At 33.5% G+C, this 9,077-nt stretch overlaps 2 long non-coding RNA genes across 4 annotated transcripts; both read left to right on the top strand.

The window, feature by feature from the left end:
* The first annotated feature begins 4,326 nt into the window (after positions 1 to 4,326).
* Positions 4,327 to 7,005, top strand: LOC112190265. 3 transcript variants are annotated; one of them, XR_005807550.1, is made up of 6 exons: positions 4,327 to 4,349; positions 4,735 to 4,914; positions 5,170 to 5,329; positions 6,368 to 6,573; positions 6,672 to 6,725; positions 6,987 to 7,005. It is a non-coding gene; the product is annotated as an uncharacterized LOC112190265 (long non-coding RNA). The 3 variants fall into 3 exon arrangements; XR_005807549.1 differs by lacking the exon at positions 4,327 to 4,349 and having other exon boundaries at positions 4,358 to 4,914; XR_002932323.2 differs by lacking the exons at positions 4,327 to 4,349; positions 6,368 to 6,573; positions 6,672 to 6,725; positions 6,987 to 7,005 and adding an exon at positions 5,540 to 5,865 and having other exon boundaries at positions 4,358 to 4,914.
* A 642-nt stretch (positions 7,006 to 7,647) lies between these two features.
* LOC121051377 lies at positions 7,648 to 8,642 on the top strand. Its single transcript, XR_005805533.1, has 2 exons — positions 7,648 to 7,942; positions 8,377 to 8,642. It is a non-coding gene; the product is annotated as an uncharacterized LOC121051377 (long non-coding RNA).
* Positions 8,643 to 9,077: the final 435 nt, after the last annotated feature.

Below are 9,077 nucleotides of genomic sequence, written 5' to 3'. Positions count from 1 at the left end.
TATGATATATAAATATAGGTTTATAAGAGTAACTACGTTTGACCTAATTGATCGAATTCTAAACGAGAACCAAATTAGCTGGATTTTCTACAACCACCATAAAACATTACAATCTCTCCATCAAGCGGTTCGTTTCTCCGAATTCATTTTCCACTTCATGGTTGCTTTAGAATGAACCTAAACAATTTAAATGCAATGTATAAGTCATATAACTTTAGGAATAAAATTGGTATAGTCCAATGTGTTTGTAATTAAATTTTTTTTTTTTTTATCTTATGTCCACGCACATCCATCGATGGAATATATACAAACGTGATGTGAAAAAATAAACACGTTTCGCGGTTGCCAGGCCATCGGTCAACCAATAAAACATATAAGTGATTACGGTTGACCAATCCGATCGGATTCGAAAATATGGTGAAATTGGCTAAATTTTTTACCACACTCATAATTTATTGTAATAAACTCATCCAACGGTCGGTTTCTCATTTTCTTTGAATTGCTATATGTAGCTCTTTGGAGTGTATGATGTATAAATATAGATTTATAAAAAATTAGTGTCTTTAAAAATTTATTTATCAATAAATTAGTATATATATATATATATAAATATAGATTTTTTTTGGTACAATATAGTTATATAGATTGTTATCTTTGGTTGTATTTGATCATTATCCATTGAATTTCCAAAGCTTGATTAAAAAAAATAATACTTGTGTCTTTAAATATTTATTTATAAATAAAGCCCGCAAGGCCTGCCCCAAAAAAGCCCGCAAGGCCAAGCCCGACCCGGCCCAAAAAAGCCCGCAAGGCCCGCTTTATATGGACGGGCTTGGATCCTTTAATTTTTAATAAAGCCCGGCCCGGCCCGCAATTATTTAAAAATATAGCAAGGCCCGGCCCGTTGACGACCCCTATTCTTACCTCCTCCAACCAAATATAACATTCAATTTAAATTTTTTTTCCCCGATATTTCCTTCTATTGCCTATATAGTTTTATAATTTACTTAAAACAATTAAGTAAAAATAATAATTTTTATACATGGCCTATCATTTATTACAAAGATAAATTCAAAACAATCTGATTTGAGAATTTTCTTAAACTAAATTAATTGAATATTATGATATAGTTATTACTCGATTTTCCAATCCAAACCCTTGAAATCATTATTTTAGCAAATTCAAAGGGGTTCCAACAATATATTAAGATCGAGAACCAACCATTTGATTAATTTTGGTGGAGGAGAGACCTACTCATAAGAGAGCAATGTCATGTGATTTTGATTCATTTTTCTTCTCGTGGTTGAAGATAGAGATAAAAAATAGAATAACAGATTGTTGTATCTCATGTTCAAGGACATTTTGGTAAAAATAAGGAGGTCTACTTAGCTTTTCAAGTATTCTAAAAAGTAAATTAGAGGTGTACTAAGTATAGGAGGTCCAAATAACAAATTTGGAGGTCCAACTAGAACCACCCTTACCTAAAATATTCTTAAACTAAAAAACCATGAAATACACTATTATTTGACTACATTAAGGCTACTATTTAATTTGATTAGTATATATAATTGACCATATTAATTACTTGTGTTAGTTATTGGGAAATCCATAAGGATTCATTATTGTTCCCTTGAAAGTTCAAAGATGCTTAGAAATAGGTTTTGTATTATTTGAGTTCTCATCCACCAAACACCCTATTGATCAAGTATAAAAATTTGAGCTGAACATTCAACCAAAGCTAATTAAGTAGTTTCTCTACAATGGCGGAACTACGAAGTTGTCATTGGATGGTCAAATACATTAACAATTACAAAGTTTTATACCTGTGATATTTTATATTAGATAATAAATTAACTAATCGTAACTTTTGTAATAAAAAAAAAAAAAGAATTAAAAAGTGGGAGTAAAGCGATATGTTTTAAAAACATTTAATGCTATGGATTTCAAAATTCTAAATTATATTGGCTCTCACCCCATTTAATTACAATTTATTTAAGAAAAATTTAAATTAGATGCTTTCTAACTTTATTCTTGTTTTAAATGAGGATGCCATATATAGAAATTCACTGTGTTTATAATTATAGAATAATATAAGGAATATATGATTATTATTATTTTTCTTCTAATACATAGATGTCTATTTTGGTCATTTTATCTACTTATAAAATCTGATTTCGAATATAAAATAATAGGGATGTGTATTAAGTCTTTTGGGGTGTGTATTTAAAATTTCTCAAAGGAAAAATAAAATGTTAAAACTATAAACTAACTCCAATTTATTCCTCAACCCCATATAAATTAGACGACATAAATTTCTTAAAAGAAAAAAAAAATTCCTTAAGACCTTGATTTTTACCAAATACTGTGGACTATGAGTCTATGACACACGATTTTTTTTTATCAAAATTCATGTTCTTATTTTTTATACCCTCTGGTAATAATTTTCAAACACTTCTCAAACTGACAAAACTTAAAACTCACGATAATTTTTTTTTTTTATAATATTTCAAAGTCATAAAACAATGAATTTATTTATAAAATTGTTTGAGATTTCTGTGTTCTACCAATTAGAACATGTTCTAAACATTATGCTCTACAAATGGTGAGCTGATGAAACAAAATAATTTAAGAAAAATAGTATTAACAAGGTTTAACATATGGGGTTTTGTCCATTTACCCCATTTTTAGAGATTTTTTTCCCACTAAGTCCATTAAGTTTTTTTTAATTCATTCTTACCCAAAACACTCTAAGGATGTATTTTCTAATACCCCATTAAGATTTTTTTTTTGTTTTTTAATTTTTTTTAATACCATTTTACCCTCACCCCTTTGTACGTAGAGAGAGAAAGAAACTATGGGAGACTTCTCCGGAGCCCCGTCATCGGCCGCCGGAGTCCCGTCAACTTACGTCGGAATCCGGTCATTGGCCGTCGGATTCCGGTCACCGGCTGCCGCCCACGGGAATTTGCTGAAAATTTTGCCTGAAAGTTTTTTTAGCCCCAATAGACATTTATTGTCCCCTAATAGACGTTTATTGCCCCCCAATAGACGACTATCAGCCATGTATTGCCCCCAATAAGACTTTCAGTTGCTAGAATGAGAACTAATCTCTATAAATTTAGACAAATAAAACTTTGATTACAGAAAAAAAAAAAAAATTACATCAATTCAAAACGTCTATTGCCCCCTAATAGCCATCTATTGCCCTCCAATAGAGGGGTAATAGACGTCTATTTGGGCACTACTACACAAAGTGAATCAGACGACACGTAACAGACGACATACGCCATTTTGGTGTCGTCTGAGTTAGTCAGACGACATGTTAGTTATATTTGTTGTCTGTTCTCAAACTCAGCCAACACATTGTAATCAATTGGAATTTGGTGAAATTGACAACTTTAGGACAACACTTACTAGGACATATGTTGTCTGAGAAATCAGAAAAAAAAAAAAAATTTAATTTACATTTATTTTCTAGCCAAAACACAAATCCCTATCTGCTCAATTCCCTCCCTTAGTCGTATCAAAACAAAAAACTTCCCTCCTAAGTTGAAAAAAATTAGGTCATTCTCCCTCCCTTTCACTCTCACCATCTCACCAGCCTATCGAGAGTGAAATCGATACACTCTCGCTCTCACTCTCACTCTTAGTCCCAATCTCTCTCGCTCTCGCTCTCACCTCTCACTTTCGCTCTCACTCTCTCTCTCTCTCTCCGCCGGTCCAGCTCAAAGTCGCTACTTGGTCCGGTAGTTTACTCTCTCCGCCGCCTCAGCTCGAAGTCGATTTCAATTATCTTGAGAAGCCATCGCCGCCGGTCTCGGGATCTCTCTCACTATCGCCGCCGGTCTCGGGATCTCTCTCACTATCGCTGCCGGTGTCAGTGTCAAGAAATATAAAGAGCCTCCTTCTTCTATTGGAGATGCCTCCAATAGGGTTCGTTCTCTTCTCTCTCTCTTTCTGTTTATGCCCTGGGGCTATTGTTGGTTACTTTAATCAGCGATTGATAAGCTTCCTTCTGTGTTTGTATTACTGTTGGGGCTTAAATGGTTCTGGGCTTAATTCTAGGTCATTCAATGACCAGTGGGATTTCTTGTTTAGGCGTTTTAGCTTTAGATTGGTATATTCTGTGCTAAAGCTGTTAGTTTATTTGCAAACAAACAAATAGATTAATAAAAGGGGCGATACAGTGGATGAGAAGATCAAGAAGCTTGATGTTGAACTTAATAGATACAGAGAGCATGTCAAGAAGACAAGGAGCTTTCAGCAAAAGTTGCCAAGATTGTGGGAGCGACTCCCATTGTTACAGAAGATCACACTCAGCCATCAAAATCAGCAGCAGCAAACACTTGGTAAGTTGATATAGCTGAAGTCATTTCCTTTTATTAGTCATTTGTTTTCACGTTTTTAGCAACAATTATCAATTTCTCGACTTTTACAATCTGTGAAAGCGAAAGTTTTTGTTATTTCTTTCTTTTGTTAATTGATACTTATCTGATTCAATTCTTCATGTATGTAATTTGGTTTTCTTTTGTAGTCTATGCTCTAGCTTTTCAATAGCTCCGAGAACCAAACTTTTTTGACACTCTCAGAGAGAAAGATTGGGTTGGGAACAAATAGAAAAGAGATGTTTAGTCTGCAAACATTTATCTAAACTCTAAACCCTATTTAATCGATTTCCCAATTTTAATGTAAAATTTGGGGTTTTGATTCTTTGATCTAATATAAAATTTGCAGATATGATATGCTAGAGTTTATATATGATTACCACTACATGAAATTGTTGTGGCTTTGAAACCCCCAGGCCTGAGTTTTCAGGGAGGATACCCGAGAAAGAGAAAGCTATATTAGGCTTATCGTGGACATGTTGAAAATTGTTGAAGGGATGAAGTCATTCAGTCTCCGATCAATATGCAAGTATGTACCACCCACCACTAACTAACTTTGTAGACATTATTTCATTTTATACTAAACATTCAAAGATATCAAATCTTCCTGAGTTCAGACTTTTTCTAACAAACCTTTTAGTACAACTTATTTAAGAGAATGATATTCCCATATTCAGTTGTTTGAATTTTTATCTGCTATTAGAATCATTTTAGCCTTAGTTTGAATTTTTATCTGGTATTAGAATCATTTTTCTGCTGAATTTTTGTTTCTTTAATGGTGTAGACACTTGAGATGCTGGAGAAGGAGGAGAAGCTCCTTGGCAGCGTTGTAATAAAGAAACACTACTGTTTCTATGAGTCGCATTTGTAATTGATTGGGGGTTCTTCAAAATTGAATCCTAAAGACGGTCTAGAGACGAAGGGGGAGACTCTTGGTGGATTGGGTATGTCAGTAGCTCCTAAATTTTCATGTTTTTACTCAATTGGGTTATGATCATACAATGAATGCTATGTAAATGAAGGCCCCATTAAAATAAAATACTGCATTCTTTTGTAGAAGTAAATCATACGCCTATTTCAGTGGTTGTACAATTGTGTACTTGCATTTTACGGTATAATATATGTTTTTGAAACTGTTAAAAATGGTGCTGCAGGTGTGCACTGAAAATGGAGCAAGGCCAACCAGAGGTGAGCTAGGTTTTGAGTTCTTGGTGAATAGGAGTGGGCAGCCTTATCTGATTCAGACAAATACCTTAATCAGGTTCTTTTCTTCCTTTTTCTTTTGAGTTCATTAGCATGCATCTATCTATTTGATTACCAAAAAAATTGAGCAAAACGATGAAGGAATGGGAAATTCAATTTGAATTCTTTTTCATCATAATGTATGAAATTGTAGTCTTGGTGTTGTACATTGATGAACTGTTGCACAGAGAATAATGTCTAGATATATATGTGAAGATAAATTTGGTGAGATTGTAGTCCAATACACTCTCTATTGGTAAAGGTGAAGATGTAACAGAAAGAAGACGAACATAAATAAGCATCCCAATTAAATCAAAACAGTAATAATAAAAGAGTGTAAAGCAAAGACATTATCATCTTTCTATTGGACTATTGGTTTAATTGGGTTTAATTGTGTCATTTTTCATATATTGGCATCTTTCTGCTCCTTCACATAGACAAGCATATGTTTATGTGGAACTTCTCTTTTCATTTTGTTGTTTTAAAATTGATATGAATATGGAGCTTCTGGTGATAATGGGTGTTACTAACTATATATCACTGCATTAAACTACTTTGAATCTGAGATGATATAGGAGCAGATTGCGAGCTTGGAGTTGAATTAATCAGTCTCAAGTGCACCTTCAAATATCTTTTGAACTTGGTAAAAATTGAAACCAACAAGAAGGAGACAGATTAGATTAACAATTACTTTGGATTTACTTTCTAATTTGAGTCACACACTATTTCTCCATTTACAGGTACTGCTGGTAGAAACATTCACAATCAGGAAGAATTTCCAGGTCGTACAATGGCAATTATTTTAAGTGTTTCTGCAAATTTAACTCTCGATTTCTCAAATTTCTTTGTTTTGTTTTTGAGCTAGAATCGAAGGAGAAGGGCAATAATGAGCTAGGGGAATCCTTTTTTTCTTGTCTGTTTCATTTTACATCAATTATTACTTGAGGTATTCCCTGTTTTGCTGTGTTATTTCTGTTTTAAGTATATTAGGATATAGCTAGTCTCTTCAATTTCTATATGTAATCTAATTGAGATTTTTTACAGGTAAAGAAGTATTCAATTTGCCAAAACTTCAGTATCTGTAACTGTACTCATCAAGTATGTGTGAGTGATTTTCTGTATGTAATTAAACTTAAAAATATTAAAGTTTCAGTCTTTTCAACTCTTAAACAATCATAGTTTTGGTTTATGGCAATCCAAGTTTCTTTTGCTACTGAAGTTAGACTTTTAACTTGAGAATCCTAAGTATCCTATAGCGGATGTTCAGACTTTATCTACATCAGTTTGGGACATTTTAGTTATTTTGATTTTGAATTATGTTCAGTTTTTGAGGCTGTTTGTTACCTTGTGGTCATTCAGGTTTTGCAAATTTCGGGACAAAATTTTTTGGGAGATGAGAAGGGTTGGATGCCGACTATAGTGAGGGAGGGAGACGGGAAAGAAGAAGAAAAAGAGAGACAGGGAGAAGAAGAGAAGAAAGAAAAGAAGAAGGGGGAGTCGGATCGAATAAAAAGAAAGGGAACAGGGAGGAAGGAAGAGAAAAGGAAGAGAGAAGAAAGAGAAGAGAGGGAGGAGGAGAAAAGCAAAGGAATCAGGGAGAAAAAGAAGAAGAAGAGAAAAGAGGGAGCACGGGAAAGAGAAAGAAAATAGGGAAAGAAAAACAGAAGAGAGTAGTGATCTGTTTATGATGGGTTTGGATTTCAGAAGAAGAAGAGAATGAAGATTGAGATGATTTTGGTTGTCGGCTGTACAATATAGCAATGGGTGGAGGTTTTTCCATTCGTTTTTGAATGGGTGAGGAGGAAGAACTAGTTTAAAACGGTGAGTGACTTTTATATCTGAAATTATGCTTCTTTTTTTTTAATGTTTTTTTTTACTTTTTTTATGTTTAGACTTGTAAGAGTAAGCGATTGTTCAGTGAACCATGTTCTGATTTCTCCTAGCACTTATTTTGGGAGTTTGGGCACTCTGCTATTATCGCTCTTGGATTTTAAAAGGTCTTGCAATTTGACTTTACCAACTAGTTTTGAAAACCATTTATCTAGTTCTTATATCTATGTCCAGTTGCCTAATTGTTTAGCGGAGAAAGTTGTTTTATTCCTTGTTTGGTACCTTATTTTGTGTTCTTTTAAATATCGAAAAATTGGTCAGGGCTAGTTGTTTTGGTATGCTGTGATATTATGGAAGGCAAACTGTGTTTGGAAGGAAGATTTTGGGGGTTTGGTGCATGATAAAGTTTCTGAAATTTTCAAGTCTCTTGGACTTGGTTGTTCCTGCTTTTGGTTCTGCTCATGAAACTGAAAAGTTAAATTGAGGTATTTGCATGTGTGTATTTGATTGAAAAAAATTCATAGTGGAGATAGACTGCTGTTTGCCTTTACCTTCTGATTTTGGTTGCTATCGTTTTACATGTCTTTTGGTGAATATGTATATATATCATTTTGGTTGATGTTGGTTGCTTGGATTATGTCAGGAAAGTCCAAAGTGCTTGAAATTTTGGTTGCTCGAAAATTTGGTTGTTGTTGTTTTGCATGTGTTTTGGTAAATGTCATATATTTAATTTTGGTTGCTATTGGTTGCTTGGATTATGGTTATTGAAATTTTGGTTGTCATTTACTAAGTGGCATATATGTAATGCTCAAATTACAAAAAAATTTCAAGGTTGGCCAGAATACATAATGCTCAATGACAATTATAGATTCTTTTCTGCAATTTTGTCCATTACTAAGTGCAAACCCTTTTGTTTCAGTGGGAAAGAAGAGGCAAAGAAGCATATCCCAAGAAGATATGGATGTGGTTAGAAATGAGTGGACAAAGTTTGTGGTCAAGACATATATGTAAGCATTGTACTTGGTACTTGGGTACCCATATATTTTTTTAGTTCAGTTGAGACCTTGTTCTTTAGATTTGGTTGGACATGAGTTGATGCTAGTACTTTGAATTGATAATGTAAGATTTGTGAGAATGATGTATGAGAATGTGGTAAATGAAATTGGAACTTCGAATTTCATATCAGTCTATTTCCATATCAATTGGGCAAATTCGATTCCAACAACATATATAGGATTAGTAACTGTTGTAATGCAAAATATCACACAACACAAGTCCAAAAAGACATAACACATTGTCTGAGGAAAATTTAGACAACATTTTTATCTAGCAACTTGTCATCTTAAAGCTATTCAGACAACATCGGCGTCTAGCAAAGTGTGGTTTGAGGTTCATTCAAGACAACAAATTCATCAACATCAAATGTTATCTTAAATAACATTCAGACAACATTAGCATCCTCAAACTTGTTTTATAACATTAATTCAGACAACAAGAAAAATAAAATGTGTGGTCTGAACACATGCATCCAAGAGATTGTCATACGAATTGAATTTCAGACAACACCGAAATCCAGATAATTGTTATCTTAGATAAGATGCAGACAACATAAGGTAATCG

The sequence above is a fragment of the Rosa chinensis genome, chromosome 2 (assembly GCF_002994745.2).
Source record: "Rosa chinensis cultivar Old Blush chromosome 2, RchiOBHm-V2, whole genome shotgun sequence".
Lineage (NCBI taxonomy): Eukaryota > Viridiplantae > Streptophyta > Magnoliopsida > Rosales > Rosaceae > Rosa > Rosa chinensis.
Note: the sequence above shows the minus strand (reverse complement) of the source record. Positions and strands in the feature narration are given on the sequence as shown.